We start from the raw sequence: 17,611 nt of genomic DNA on the forward strand, positions 1-17,611 counted from the left end.
AAAATATAAGCTGACAGTCTGCGGAAGAAAAGAGGCATCGCTAAGAGTAAGAGAGCATCGTTTAAAGTTCTTCGGGGTATTACGTAAGTTTCAGAAGGAGATTCGGCTATCAAATGATTAGAGCCGCCTTTGATCACGACTCTTTTTTATTACGATACAAAATGAGAGACATTAAGATCGTTGCGTAAGGTCTGCTTGAAAGAAAAAAAGGAGATAAATAATCGTATATTTACTCTTGAATTCTTTATTTTTTTCCCCGCAACATGGCTTTAATTGAAATTTAAAAATTGTCACTAAAATTTTAAAAAATCAAAATATTTTCCAAATTGATGTGTGTTTTTTTTCTCATTATTCCTGAAATAGTTAATTTATCTTGAATTTCAACAGTTCATTTTATAGGTGTTTTATATCTATAATTTTTCCATATAAAAATTTTCCTTTCTTATTAACAGAATTTTATTTAAACACGGAAAACACGATTTTTTTCGATCTAATAGTTTAGTTATTGGTTTCAACCAAAATTTATACAATTAATTTTAGTACAAGAGAAAGCATGCGGTCATTTTTTTCAAAATGCAAAAGTTAGTAAAATAAGCAATTAATTAGAAATGAACCGAAATGTTGCCATTTTGTTACGATAATTTCTGTGGAAATTACCCTTCAAGAAATATTTTCATACTATCTTAAAATTCAAAATTTTATCTTTTTGATGATACTAAATTATTTTATGTACCTTCTTTCCCTTCAATAGTTATTAATCAAATTTAGCGAAAATAATTTTGAAAACAGGTAGCTGTAAAACTCTAATTAATTATTCTATCACTTTTTTGAAATTCCTGTTTTATATCTTTTGGAAACTTTTTTATTGGTTTCATGTAATCATTTAACTATGCTTAAAAACTTGAACGAAAAGAAAGAAAAGAAGGAAGGACTGGTGCACCCTTCATCGTCAAGCAATTACAAGTGACCAATTCCCAAGGGCCGTCAATCAAGTGGTGTAATGTAATAAAAGAAGTATGGGTATTATATTAATTTGTAAAAAAGGAATTTAATATTAAAAATATTAGACGAAAATGTATTCCGGGCAATGCCGGGTGTTTATGTGATTTTATTATTTATAATATTTTGTTTTTATTTAATTACTTTATTTGTATTTTTTATTCTTTGTATATTTATTCATACAGTAAAGATTAATACTGAACATAGATGGCGCAGTATGCGCTAACCCATATGTATGTTTGGAATGTAAGGGAGGCGCACTTAAGTTTTTTTTGTAAACACTTCTCCCTGAGAGTTGGTGTGAAACTGGTGCAAGTAGGCACCGCTCGCTCTTTTGTTAGCGGCAAAAAGAAGTATTCGTTCGCTCTTTGTTAGCGGCAATTTCTACTTTAATTGTATATAGTATTATGTGTTACCTTATATATGTGAAGTCATCGTCCATGTGTTGTTATATGTGTGTGTGTGTGCAAAATAAATAAGAAAAGTGACAAGAAGGCATCTTTCCTTGGCTTAAATACACACAACCAGCTACACCGGGTTTATCAGCTTGCCATTAATAAAAGTTAATTTATTATTTAAAATTAAAAATAATTTATTATTAAATACACATATTTAAATAGTTTGTGCAATATTCCTTTGCATATTGCATCATTCTGCCGTCTAAATATCTGTAGGTTTAAGTGAAGATATTCGCCGATTCTTAAAAACACATTACTCCGATGGTTCCAAACGGCATGACAAAGTTAAAATGTATATAGGGAATAATACAACTGTCACTAAGAAAAATATTAATGTGTTTTTTTTTCTTTCCCTTTTCGATATTCGCGTGACTAAACGAACAGATCAATGTTGTGGAACAATCTCTGTGAAATTTATTGAGACATTTTAGTGTTTCTTTGAACTCTTTTTTAAAGAGAAATAAATAAATGCATCGGTGTTTTTCTGCATATCAGACATACTTTCATTTCGCAGAAATATCAGATTATCAGTCAGCACATAACTTGTACGCTTTTGATTCGTACAAATAAAAATCAAATATGGAATTTTCGAGGAGAAAAACATTTTTATGACTTAGAAAACAAAAGTCACATTAAATCTAAAGTGCGTAATGCTTTTCTGCAATCGGCTTTGTAAATTAGTTACTATATCTTCTTATTCCTTTTTACATCTTTATTGTAACTTTGTAAGTTTGTAATATTAATATATCTCAAAAAATTCATGAAATCAGAGAATTAGTTGGAACTGTTTAAAATTTATACGCAGATTTATTAAATAGAACCTGCCAATCATTCATTTTGAATAATAGCTTCATATGCTTCCTAGAAATACAATGTGATCAGCGGGTTCGGCCATGAAATGCCCATGGCCATCTAACTTTAGAACTTAGATTTTGTCTTGTGAATTTATGACTATGTGAATCGATTTCATTAATGAGTTTTAAAAAACGGCATTTTTTAAAAATTTCTTACAGTGCAAAAACTTCTGTTCAAATGAATATGCAATCTTTACAAATTATGTTTAAATATTTTTATTTAACTATACATTTATTCATTGTTGCCTGCAATCGGTTTTACAATTACTTGCTTATAGGCTAGAATTTTTATGTTCTGCATAATTCTGCATTCAGCACCGTTTTAATATTTTCAGAACTTATTCGTTAATGGGATGAAATTTTAATTTCGTACTAGTGATGCCATCTGGTAGTTAGTTTGTTTTAAAAAATAAATCTGATAAATAAAAAAAAATTGAAAATACTGAAAATGAGAAAAAATATCGCTAGTGCTTTAATAAAGACATATTTTTAATCAAATTTAGAATTTGGTAATTCTTGGTTTACATGATCTTATGATGATACAAAAGAAATCAATTATCTTATCATGGTGTAATATTTTTATTCTAAAGTGTCTAAATGAACTTAAGAAGTTTTGGGAAGTGTATGGAGGCCTTTATTTAAGAAGATTTCATTAAAAATAACACATTTTTTATACACAGAACTGCAGTTTATAATTTGCAATCTTTAGTACCGTGTACTTCCAAACATGACTGAAGTCGAAATATCTTAATAATAAAGTACTGGCAATGGAGCCGAGGATGCCGAATTTGGAATTTAGTTTCATTCCTTATGTAGGTGAACGAAATTAAATCTCAAACTGAATGTCAAACATTCTCTCGTTAGTGTAACTTGGAAGTTTGGGAGCGGATAAGCTGCCGTTTTTATCTGCCCAGAGTCACAGATTGTTTGCAAATAAGTAATAAGAGCATTAAGGTAAATCCTCTTCATCAACGGCTGACTTTAGAAGCAATTCTATGACCAAATGAAAGCAGAAATCTCCCTATATGTTTTGACCACTCGTAGTCGTAAAAGAATCGTAATGCACCCAAAGCCTTTCATATTTTATACACTCATGAATATATGTATGAATAAGCATAAATTTCTTCCATTAGGATCAACGCAGAGAAATGCGCAGATGATGTGAATCATGCATTTTGTATGAACTTGGCGCAAATGACAAAGTGGGGCTATTTTGAAGGTAGTTGTTAACATATATTCATAAGAAACTAGAATTTTGAATTTTGTACTTAAATAGCTGAAAATGGGTCTTTCATTTATCATGTAATTTCAATAATAAATATTATATTTTAGGGTACATCTTTGATATAATTGTTTACATTACAAAACCAGTCATCAAACCATTTTTTGTGCACTTTTATATTGCTCACTTCTTATTTAAAAGAATGGAATTTTAGAATCAGTTTTTCGTTCAATTTCATCATGTATTATGGTTTTAAAGTTTCGTACACTTGTATTCGATGATTTAAGACTATTTTAATATGTTCAGTATTTGATTATTTGTTATTCATTCATTTAATTAAATAACAAACCTGGACAAGCATATCACTCCATTATAATTAAATTATTTCAAGACGAAAAATTATTTTAACTTTGAATAAAAATGGTACAGAGAAGAAAAAATACAATGGTAAATTAATAAATATCTGCACTCACTTTTTATAATTTTTCAGAGTAACGATAAAAATTTAAAATGATATCATTGTTTCACTCTGCATTTCAGAACACTTGGTCCATCGATACATAAATTTTCCGATATTCTCAGAAAAGAAGTTTTTAGCTAAGCAGCAAGTTTTCATTTTCCCTTCATATCTCGATTAGAAGTGAAACTGCGGCATCTTAAAGCATGCTTAACTGGACCAAAGAGATAGTAATCCAATGGGCCGAGATCTCGACTGCATGTTGGTTGCTCCAACGCATCGAAATGCAGATTCTGAACCATATAGGATGTGTTTAGACTTCTTTCTCATTTTTTTTTATTTCTCTTTCATCTCGTTAGACTACTGAAAATTCTTTCATTTCATTGGCAAACAATTTTTCGAGACTAAATATTGTCCCTGTTTGTGGCTGAAGGTCTTCTGTTGATATCAGATACTGGTCTCTGAAAAAAGTTAAGGCGCAGGAGAGTGACGTAGTTGTTTAGACTTCGTAACTGCACAGAACAAACTGAATTTAATTTTAGTTTAGTTTAGTTATATTAACGTCCCGTTTTAAAGCAACACTAGAGCTATTTTGGGACGGACCTCGTAATTTTGAACCATGGGCAGATGACGAGGACGACACCTGAACTGACAGCTCCCTCTCTAAACTTCCGTACCACACCAGCGGAAGAAAGCAAACTGAAATACCTGGCATAAGTGAAGGCAAGAACGGTACCATGCAGCAGTTGGCATTGCAGTCAATCTATACACTATTAGGACAAAACTAGAGATATTTAATGAATTACTCTCAAACTATCATTTGCATTTGTTACTTTGAAATTTACTATCATTTTCACATCTATAACTTCATTTTCCGTTGCAATTTTTTAGTAAAATGTTTTTACCATATTCATGTGATTATCTGTTATAATTAAGGATCTTGTGAAATACTTGTGTAAATTATTTTTTTAAAATTGTGCGTCAGAAGAAGTCAAAGAAGTTTTTCAAATACATTTTAGAAAACCCTTCATAAAAGATGAGCGATTTTCGACTTCTTTTTTTCCATGTACTAAATGTAAAACACCAAATTTAGAGAACAAAATATTCGAACTTTAAGTATCAGGTTTAATGCATACAACATTTAATATAAACTATTCTTATTATAGCTCCATGCACTAAGTGCAATGTATAAAAGTTTTAACGTAAAGTATTCGAATGACAGCTCTATCTATCAATTTAATATTTAAACTAAAGTGTAATTATATATTTCGAAATTAATTTTCCTTAATATATTTCTAACTATGATAAGCAAGTAATAATTAGGACATAACAAGTAATTATAATCCCTACATAAATTATTAAGAAAAGACGAACAATTTCTAAAAGTATTTCAGAATATTTAAAATCGTCTCCTACTTTTCTCATAAAATGCTCTTTTCAGTGGGATTGGCAGCATCGCTCTTTCTTTCTCAACTACGCCTCTACCTTTGCATAAGAAACTTTTAGTCGGTTACGCCCAAAAACGGTCTTCTTAAACCATGTAGAAAAAAAATCGCTTCTAAGGATAAAATTTTAGATGTTGTCTCCATTCCAAAAACTTGGAAATGAAAATGCAGTCCTTTTTTTAAAAAAAGCTTTGTGTCTTCTTTACTCTGGAAATAGGCATATAACGTTTGGAGAAATAAAACTTCATTTTTTTTTTTCATTTTTACTGGTGACTTCTTATTGAAATATTAAAAGCTAACTTTTCAGTAATTGAAAAAAAAAAAAAAATGACAACGATTGCTCTTTTCTATTTAGTCAACAACTTATATAAAAATTAGCTCTTCTGGAGTTTGAAATTTGTTAATCTAGTCATTTAACTGCATCATCATCCCATTTTAAAGTTTGCATAAGAATTATTTTGAGACATGCCTTTCATTTCGAACTTTAATCACGGGACATCTGATTCATCAAACCTCTCCAAATTTCCATGCGACATCAGAAGGAAAACATTTGATATCTATGAAGTAATTCATATATCTACAAAAATACATTAGATCTTTCTTGAAATCGAATCCCCAACCTGCGACTCTTCGAAACCGAAATGGAGGCTGCATCACCAAGTATATAAGATAGGGTAAAAAAAAAAAAAAAAAAAAAAAAAAAAAAAAAGAATTTTTTAGAACTAATTTCGAATTTTTTTTTTTTTCAGCATGGACTTTTTAATTAAAAGAACAAGAAATGCGAAGCAAGATGACACGTTATGAAAATATTATAATCAGAATATGGTATAAATTTCTTTTTGTTTCGTCAGTAGAAAATTATATGAATGGTGAAGTGATGATTCAGCTGATTAAAGTACCAGAAACTCTGCTACCTTCCTCATTCCACGAACACGCATCTATTTTCGCCCTGTCAACTCCATCATTTTCGTCCAAATATTAATATCAAATAAGATGTCAATGAATAATGTTATATGCTCATCATTTTTTTACATATAATGACCAACATATAACATTATTCGTCTGAATAATATTTTAGAAAATTGTCCAAGTACTTTTTTTTTTTTTTTTTTTTTTGCGAAGAGTGACTTTTAGAAAAAGAAAATGAATATCCAATAGGCCAAATATATTTCTGTCTAGACGCCAAAAATCGAAAAAAAAAAAAAAAAAAACCGACTAATGTAAGAAAGAACCAGTGGAAGTGGTTTTCCCCAAATTTTCTCGCATACTCGCTAATAAAGGTGTTATCCCAGAGAACGTCTTGTATGGCATTGGTGTACAGTAGTTACGAAATATTAACCATTGGCAGGAACTTGCCATTTTAATTGAATATATCGTATATATCCTTGGCGAGTTTTTTTGGCGATAATCCCTGGCATGTGGCTAATCGTATCTAAAAATCAAATGTGTGCTTTAGATGTATTTCTTCAAACCGACTGAAACCAAAGTTTGATACAAAACTATAACTGTAATCGCAAAATCATATTACGCTTTTGAACTATCGCGTTTACGTACTTCTGAAGTTACAGACATACAGATGTTAATCCCTTGTTGCATTTAGCTCAAAATTTGATATTTGCCTACAATACAGATGTTAAATCTGTATACCGAATGGTATTCGTTTAGTTTTTCTCTTCGTTTTATAGTTATACTAGAACAACCGGACAGACAGACTTCCTCTGAAAGAATTTCGTTTAAAATTTGATTGAAAGACCATATACCTGATTTCATCAGTCCAGTCGAAAGCGTTTTTGAATTCTTTTTCTCAAACGTGGATATTCGTCAAAATCGAATTGTATGACGATTACGATACTTTCTCACACTTCGTCCATGAGAGAGTTAAAAGCGTAGCATGACAGTCTGATGGCACGATAGGATGTGCTAGCCTCGATTCATTTGTATTTATCCGTTCTTGATTGCATCAAGGTGCATTTCAGAAAGAATATCCTTGTTATTCTTACAGCAACACTTTGCAGTATTATTTTTTATCTTTTATTTCAAGTAATGGTTGTGAAAGGCTCATTACATATTTTAGTTTAGTTATATTAACGTCCCGTTTGAAAGCAACACTATGCCTATTTTGGGACGAACCTCGTCATTTTAAACGTCGGTCAGATGACGAGGACGACGCCTGCGCTGGCACCCCCCTCTCCACACCAGCGAGAGGACGTTTAGTCATAACGAATTTAACGTGCAACAGACCCCCTTACACGACGGTTCTTCGGTGGAATCAGGACACGAACCTGAAACCCCCCCGGTTCCGAAGCCGAGACCTTCCCACCAGGCCACCGCGGCCTACATATTTTAGAAACAGCACGCTAGTATATAAACATTAATATGAGGGGGAGAAAGTATCGATAGTCGATCAAAAATTTTTAGCACACGATTCTAAATTCTAGAATATTTCTGTTTACTGCCAAAAAAGATTTCTGCTTAAGTTCTGAAAAGACAATCCGATAGATCTTTTAAGCATCAACGGATCGAATCCAAAATTCGATTTTGAAGAATTGTTTCAGTATCAAAACGACAAATCGAACAGCGTTTCTAGCGTCATTGCGTTTGTGAATACTCGCGTTTGAATACCGAGGAGTAGACATCGAGAAGCACTATCTTCTGATAAAACTGAATTTCCAAAATTTGACAAATATATATAAGTCGATGATTAAGCTGTATAAAATTTCATCTTTTTTTTTATCATTTTTGCATGGATTTATAATGGATAGATGCACTTTTCGATACATTTCTTTTAAAATTTGATTCAAATGAATGATTTTGATGTAAAGATCACACAATAAATTTCATTTTTCTAAGCCCTTCCATTTTTGAGTTAGCTGGCAGACAGTATGATGTAGTTTCAAACATATTTCTTTTTTCGGCATCAGACTGGTCTAAAATAAACATTTATTCCATATATTGCTTCATCGTCACAAATATTTCTCTCTAAGAGATATTTAACCAAATAAATTTATATCTCTAATTAACTTTCACGTCCGTAATATTTTTACTATATAAATTTTTTACTTTTATGGTGTTAATAGAAAAATCATTAAATATTTAGCATTTTCTTAGAGCAGTGAAATAATTAAAACTCTGTTGAAATCAGTGTAATATTTATGAAAAAAAATCAGTTAATATTTCTTTATAGTAAAATAACCTTTTGAAAAGTAACAAATCTCCTATCATATCAATAATTGTGTTTGCTTGAAAATAAAAATAAACACCGATCATTTAACTTTTAATAAACTTATAATTTAATTGGCTTAAAATATATTTATAGTATTCACACCTTTATCAATCATTTTTTTATAATGTGTTAAATAATATATTATATTCACCCTAAAAATGGATGGCTGTTAATCTCTCAGGCCGGGATTTATTAAAAAAGCTGAATGATGAATTGAAATGATTTGAAAAGTAATGGAAATACCTCATCATTAAAATAAAAATATATTTATAATTTGAAAAATCATGCTGCTATTAAGGATAAATCTGAATTATGCTGGATTATTTTTTCGAACTTTTAGTGAATGAAAACCTTATTTACCTGTTAACAAGCTTACTATACGGCCATCTGAGGGTTGGCGATTCTTGGGTGGAGTTTTCAGCAAACAAAATCATCTCAAGAATCACTGCGAATTTCTGTACGAAATTTGATACACTTACAACCTGCTGTATCGAATTATTGAAAAATTTCGGGTTTTGTTCTGGAAATATTTTGAAAATCATTACCATCGAAACTAATTTTGTGAAGATGCAATAATGGATAAAATTACTAAGATGTCTCCGACCCCTCCTTTTTTTTTTTTTTTTTTTTAACCATTTTAATTTTTCAATTTTATTGATAAATTGGTAATGAAGATTTAAAACAAAATCTAAATGATAATAATTATGACTAAATAAATATTATCTTTTTTTTTTTTTTTACTCTCAGTTTAAAAGATTCAGGGGAAATGTCTCCACTGCTTTTTTACAAACACAATCAGATGAATTCTTTTATTCTAGATTCTTTTTAATTGCTCACTTCATAATTGCCACATCGTGCTAATTTCAATATACATTTCTTTATATTTCCAATTGCATGTAAAAAGCTTAAAAATAGTCTTTATTCTTTCTTTATAATGGAAAACTAATTTGTAATACTTTCCTTGCTTGAAGGAAATAATTCTATTTGCATTTTTCAGCTCTATAAAAGACCTTGAAAATGGATATAATACTCTAATTTCAAGCTTATGCATAAGATTTGGGGAAATATATGTTTTTCTTTTAATTCATTCTTTACGAACTCAAAAATAATCTTATCTGCACCCATTATGTGTTAATTAAAATAAAATAACACACTTTAATATTTTACCCCATATAAATGATTTTTATTTATTTGATATAAAGTGAATTTTTTCTCTAATTTATTTTTGAAAGAAGTATTTATATCAATATATTTAAGAATATTTGTATACTCATGTTTTATAATTTTAAATCCACGTAAAATTTTCAAGAATGACAAAACATGCATTCAATTGAAAAAGAAATGCTCACTAATAAATCAATCTTTATTTAAAGGTAAAATTTATTCTACAAGAAAGTATACATCACAAAAAGTGTACTACTTTCACAATCACACAACTAACAAATATTATACCATAGTAAAAGATCATGCTAACATATATGCAATTTAATTGCTGACGGCACATTTACAAGAAATAAAAGCAAGCATTTATTACTCGCATTACACTTTGGTACTTAGAGGTAGGACAGATTACACGTACATTCAGTTTTTAAAGAGGAAATTCCTTTTCCCTCTGAAGCCTGTTATAAATGACAGGCTTAATATAAATGGTCAGAAATTCTGACTAAATATAAGAAAAAGTTATAAAAATTTTCAAAATGAGCCACTTTTAGAGTAAATAAAAATGTAATCAGCATAAATATTTCACATGTATGATTCCATGACAGGATCACAAACAATTAGATAATTTAATTAACAATATTAACAGAAAAATGACTATAATTAACAATAAATATATTAAATAATCTCATTTAAAAAATATTATCACTTGAACTTTTCTTTCAATACATATATATATAGTGATGATATTCAAATTCATGAAAGAATCAAGTATTTCAAACAGAAGGACAACAATTTTTGGTCAGAAAAAGTCATTTATAAAGCTCAATGTATGAATTTCCTTGAGTTCAATATTGGCTACCCGTGTTATATAAAAAAAAAGTAACAAGAAAAAAAAGATTCATGTCATATAAAATGACATATACAACTGCAAATTAAAAGTTAAATACATATATATATATAATGATAAGAAAATAATAAAATGGCATGTTTTGAGCTACAAAACATAATTTAAAAATAACATATTCTCCTTCTTAATCTTAAATAAATGTTAATTAAAACAGATTGATTTTTTTTATTGAAAAAAATAAAGTAATTCCAATATAATTTAATTAGTATCATTTCCTTCAGAAATCATATTTGTATTTGAACAGATATTAAGTTGATTTTGCTTAATATATTATTATGATTATGAATAGTGTTAAATAAATGCATTTATAAAGTACAAAAATAATAAATTTGAAGGAGACTATTTTGCAAAATTAAAGTATTCAAATGACGTTAAAAAAAAATTTAAAAAAAATAAAGGAAGAACAAGGCAAGAGTCCAGCACATTCAAATACAAAGCCATTTCCTTTCTACTGATATTTTATTAAAAAATTTAAAACTTGAGTGCATATACTAATTTTTAAAAAAAAAGCATTCAGGAAAAAAAAAAAGTCCAAAATTAAAAGAAATTAATATAAATGGAAGTAGTAGAAACATAATTCCATTGAGTACACAACTCGAAACCTATTTAATAATATAGCTTTGAAGTAATTTACTATAAATAATTCTTGGCATTTTTCAGTAAATAATAGGGAATTTAAGTTTCAACTGTATTCTTTTAATTACAAATCACATAAGAGATAGAATGATGAATGGTTTCATTTTTTTTTCTGGTTATGATACATCAATGCTTGCTAATTAGATTGTAATAAATCATGGTTAGTTCTGGAGCAAAGTTAAATATTTTTTCTTCATGGCTAATTAAGAATAAATATGAAGTATTCACTGAAGAAAGTACAACACTATAGATAAAAACTAGCTTAATCCTCTCGCTGCATATTACGCGATTTTAACGAGCAATGTAGAAGTAGCAAAATTTGTGCAACCCGCAATTTCTGCGGGATGCCTTTTGCCGTCTTATTTAGCTATGCAACCCACTCTTTTCCCGTTCATGGTTTCATTCAGATCTGGGTTGACAGATAGCGTAAATTGTTCATGGTTCTGCAAAATATACATGTTTTGCAGCATTTTGCAGGCTCCTTTCAAAGCTCAAAGATGTCTGGCAGGAAACGTCTTACAATTTTTGAACCTATTTTGATAAAAGAATTACGCAGCAAGAGGGTTAATAAGCACCTAAGACCAATGTTTTGTTTCTTCTTGTACCTTGTTTAAATTGAAGGAAAACTAACAGAAATTATATTATGTATCTCTTTATTCCAATTGTAAAATATGACACAACTTTCTTATCTTATAGTTAATACTACAAAATTAGTATTCCAAATAAAATACAGAATTTAAAAGAAGAAAAAATTTTATAACTTTGTATTCCTAAAAGCAAGAAAACTTATAATATATATATATATAAGACTTTAAATATTAATGCAAAACACTGTTTTGTTAAAATAAATGTAAGAAAATGTCTTATTATGTCCTTAAAAGCTTGAAAATCTGCAACCATGATTAGATATTTTTTAAATTTTAAAACACAATGTGCCATACTGAAATAAAATCAAATTATTCAATGTGCCTCAACTTGAAACAACGCATAGCTGTGTTACAAATTTCAAAATCTTTTCCAAAAAAGATAATTACTAATTTGTAACAATTTCAAAATGTCAAGTTGTGGAAAAACTGATTCTTCAGATAACTGCACAAAAATCTACATATGTAAAAATGTGATTGTAATACAGCACACAAAAGTATAAATAGATAATGTACATGAAAAGAAATTATGCTCGATAACTAGTAAATGATAAATTACCATAAAAATAAGTGATATTCAATTATTAAAGTATAATTCTTAATAAATTGAAGAGAAACAAATCTTTAAATATAAGATTTTTTTTAAAAAAGGAAAAAATATGTTTAAAAAAATGCTACATATATCAAAACTTAAAGGACGTTAAAAAAAAATAACAACAGGAATAATTTGCAGTGATTTTGTAAAAAAAATCACCATATGACAACACTACACAAAAATACTTTGTAAGATAAAACACATTCATGAGGTAGTTTATTATGCGCTTTTGACATTCACGTTCTGTAATGAGAATAAAAAAATTAAGAATAATATTTTTGCTTTTTTATAAGCATACATTACAACAGACCAAACAGTAATACACACAGACTACATGTAAATATATTTAATTAAAATTACCAAAACTAAATCTAAAACATAATTAGATTTTTTCTATTCTCAAAATATAAAATTCAATAATGAATCAGTAAGGAAATTGCATGTAACAGACACATCTAGCTATACTGAAAAATAATGTTATTAAAGTTTTGTTTAATTTCTCAGAATTAATGAATAATTTGTTAAGCTTGTAGCTGTTAAGCTAAAATTTAAATAAGCTTTTTGGTGGGTTTTTTTTTTTTTTTTTTTCCTGTTCAAACATCTGTTAAAGTTTAATATAGATCTATATATTACACTTATGCTAAAAAGAAAGCCGAGATATTTAGCTATGTAAAATTTTAATCCAAAATAACAATTTCTTCAGATTTCTAAAATTAATTAGGTCATAATATATTTATTATCAAGGAATATATTATGACAGAAAAAAATAAAACAGAAAAATGTTTCCTTGAGCAAATATAAATTATAATCATTTACTGTAATTCAGTTTGTCCTTTAAATTTAATTTATTATGATGAAACTGATAAAGAAGCAAATAATCCATAACAGTTAGTGCACCTGCATTCATAAAAAAATAATAATAATAACTAGAAGAGCAAATAATATCTTTGATAGCTGCTCCAAAATTATCTTTTCATATAATACAAGGTTATATCTTATAAACAATCATTTAAATTTTTTAATAGTACAGCATTTAAATAATTTCCTTACTGAAAGATTACTTTAATTTTTGAGATAATAAAATGAAAACCTGTTGTGGCACCTGTTATACACTAACAGATTTATAAAAAAAATACAATACTGAACAAAACAAAAATAAAAACATACATTCAGTATACTGGAGATTTTAAATCACCACAATTATTCCAAAGAGATAAGCAAGTTTTAATGTATACAATTTTTTTGGCTTTTGGGTCTGGATCAAACCCTTTCCTTCGCAAATACTTGAGCAAAAGTTCCTTTGATACTTTCTGTCGGTGGAGGACCTCAGAGGCATTAGAAGCACTTTTAATGATTTCATTCACTAAATCAGGAGCCATGACTCCAGTGAAATGATCATCCATCATATGACTGGTGGTAATCATGGCAATTTCTTTTAGGTGATCAAGACTCAAACAGCTGAGAATTTCATGCAGACCTTCCATTTCCCGCGGATTCATGGTTGACTCGTTAATGGGAAAAGGAACAGGTTTATCTTAAACCTAAAAAATTAATTTTACTAATATTAAATATTTTAAATGCAACAATAATAACGAAAGTAGGTACTAGTGTACTAACAGTATGCTAGCCATTTATCGTCAAATGAAAATTGTTAAAGATGTCATGTTTATTACAGCCAGTGATTAAGCACAAAACAGATTGTCAAAAAAAATTATGTTAGTCTATTGATTATGTTCGATCATGACATGTGATTAAGCTTATAGTTTACCAATTACATGCAATATACAAATTAATATACAAATACTGGAACATTAATATAATTTTCACAAAAATAATTCTAAAAGAAATTAAAATATAGTATGTTTAGTTGTAGCACAATATATAAATCTTATCAAATAAAAATTAATCTTTGCATAAATGATTTAGCTGCATAAAACATTAAGAATTATTATAAAGATTTGGAAAGTTATTCACACAAGCCTTCATAAAAGTGAATTAATGGATGTTAGAACTATTTTTCAGCAATTTAATAATAATAAAAAAAAATCTTAAACCCAAAAAAAATAAAAAGCAATCAGTTTATTACTTCCATTGTAATCTAAGATCTTAATTTCAAAGTCTTCATCTAAAACCTCAGAAAAAAAATATTCATAAAAGTTCAAAATATTTATAAAATTTCAATTACTTTTAAATTTATCATTTTATTGAAGATATGTACTTGAAATTCTAGTGAGTTTAAAAGAGGGAAAAAAAGTAACAGCCATATTAGTGATTACATAATAAAAATGCACAAAAAGTATTTTAAATATACAATACAAATATACTCATCCTATTTGAAGCTGGTATATGTATCTATAATATATGGTTGGTCTTTCAACATTCTTATCATAGAAATATTTAGATTATTACTATACCTTTTAAATTAACAAGCCAATCAAAATTTCAGTAAAAAATGATATTTTTAGTAAAATTTAAAACATGAGATTATATTAACAAATATAATTCTCAATTTATTCTTTTGAAGAGAAAAACAGTAAGAATCAAGGCATTTTTTTAAAAACAAAATTAAAAAGTCTCATATTGGCTAATTTCCAGTAGAACATTACCAGAGAAAATTATTTTTGAAGAGTTTAAATCTTTCAGTTAATTAGCTAAGCAAGTTTATTCAATAATTGGGATTAAGTTCATTTAATCAAACTTGATACAAGCTTACTTGTTTTTAAAATATTTTTAAAAGCTTGTTTTTATGCTTGATTCTTAAATATTTGATAAATATTTTAAAAAAGCCTGATTCAAAATAATTTGATTTTATAAGCCTATATATAAGCTTGATTTTAAAAATCAGTGCAGATTTTCACTAATTGCATCTTTTCTGTATATCTTAAAAATAAATTATACATTTTTAATATAATAAGATTTAAGTGCAAAGTACTGAATTTATATACATATATACATAGATATATAAGATTTGCTTGGGTGCTAATATTTGTGAGTCTTAAATACAGCCTTATGAATAAACTTTTTTTCACCAGTATTTTGACAAGTAAATTATATGCAAAGTTTCTCAACAGAGTTAAAAAATTGTGAACTTTACATTTTTTATCATCATCTAAAATTTTCACCAACTAATTTGTCTTATATTCACTTATCAACAGAGAAAAATTATAGTCATATTATTCCCATAGCTCATTTGCGTCTTGAAAGTGATCTCTGCTCCCATGAGATTTGAACATCCCTTAAAGTGATGTATAAGCAAAGATTTGCTAACTGGATTGTATAAGTGAAATATTTCATTATTAAAACAGTTACAAATAAATTAGGCTTGTAATAAAACAACTCATAACGATAAATAGCATTTTATTGTAATTAGATTTAGAATATATATAAGATAATATCTCATAAAGCAAGTTTAAACACCATAATTAAGTATTTGGAACTTATGCATTAACCACATACCAATGGTGAACTTTTGATTTAACTGCATGCTGTTGACGAATTTAAGGCTTACTTGTACATCATTAGTGAACATTATCAACAGACTAACATGACATCTTTGGCAACTAATTGCTGACATGTGATTAATATACAAGTGCCAAATATTTTAACTAAGGCCATTGATTCCTTAGTATCTTTACAATATGCATGCATAATTTTAGATAAGTATATGAGTTACTTTGTAGAAGTTGGAAAAATTGTTCAAGGCAAAAAGTATAAAATAAAAATCATTTGAAAATTCATCATATTTCTGGTAAAGAAAAAGAAAAAAAAATTTACATTATGAATATTTTTAATTGAAAGGTAGATTAGATGTAACTTTATTAGCAAAATAATGTATAATAAAAAAAAAATTTCAAAAAATTCAGAAAGCAATCTTGAAAAAAGCACAGCTATTCATTACCTACATATAATTTAGTAATAACAGTAGAATAATTAGTTAAATAAACAAATAAAAACATGTATTCGATGAGAAACTAAACTGTAAAATTCAATAGTTCAATCCAAGGGATTTTGTACTTATCATATTCTCAAGGTATTTTTCTGGAAACTTACTTTAAACCATTTAGAGAAGATAACAGAATAAATATTACAAAGAAGAGCATATTTTGTCAGTATTAGTTAAAATAAAGAAGAGTAAATGAAATTTTTATTAATTACGAATAACTATGCTCACAAATTAAGAATCGGAAAAGAAACACAATAACGTAGAATAAATCAATAATTACTGTTTTATATTTATATATATGAAATAAAAACTTCATAACTAATTTCTAAAAAATACAAATAACATTACTTGTTATAAATAATACATATATGTCAATCACAATATCAAATGTAATTTTTTTCTTCTCAATAAGTAGCCATTTAGACCCTTGTGTTCATAAAATACATTCGGATCTTGTACCAAATGAAAGGAAAAAAGAAAGGGTGATTTTTGCCTTGTAAGGAAATTTTATAGCATGAAAATAATTTCAAATGCTAATCAAAAATATCAGTATTATTTTTAATCTACTGATTGTAAGTTAACATACCTTAATGTTCTATCTCAAATCGTAACTGGTTTTTGGTAGCTTTGTTAAATAAGAAATAACTTTGACAGCAATATCCGAAAAAAAAAAAGAACGTTTCGAAAAGCGTGTTTTTAAATTTCAGTACAACAACAAATATAAAAATTTTAACACTTTAAAACAGATATTGAAAAAGTCCCAGATGTAAACATAAAAACAAACTTTTTTCTAGCAAGTTTGAAAGAAAAAACGATACCGAAACGAAAAAAAAATTCAGACTTCCGCGCGGGAAATCTTTCTCTCTCTGAAATGAAGTGGATTCGTTTTAGTTAGATACGGGTTAAAAAATAAGTTATTGATAATATCAGACATTTTAAAAAATTATTGATGTTGCTAAATGAAAAAATATTTTTTTATTCGTTTGATAATAATAGTTAATTTTAATTATTCAATTAATCCCCCCCTTAAGCTCCTAACTGTAACCGTCACTAGATTGCTGTATATA

General features: G+C 27.8%; 1 long non-coding RNA gene across 1 annotated transcript; it reads right to left on the reverse strand.

The window, feature by feature from the left end:
• Window positions 1-10,003: 10,003 nt before the first annotated feature.
• On the reverse strand, window positions 10,004-17,328 carry LOC129966582 (uncharacterized). The gene is made up of 2 exons (XR_008784275.1): window positions 17,131-17,328; window positions 10,004-14,142 (listed from the first exon to the last, which is right to left on the reverse strand). It is a non-coding gene; the product is annotated as an uncharacterized LOC129966582 (long non-coding RNA).
• Window positions 17,329-17,611: the final 283 nt, after the last annotated feature.

Source organism: Argiope bruennichi, chromosome 1 (genome assembly GCF_947563725.1).
Source record: "Argiope bruennichi chromosome 1, qqArgBrue1.1, whole genome shotgun sequence".
Taxonomy (NCBI): Eukaryota; Metazoa; Arthropoda; class Arachnida; order Araneae; family Araneidae; genus Argiope; species Argiope bruennichi.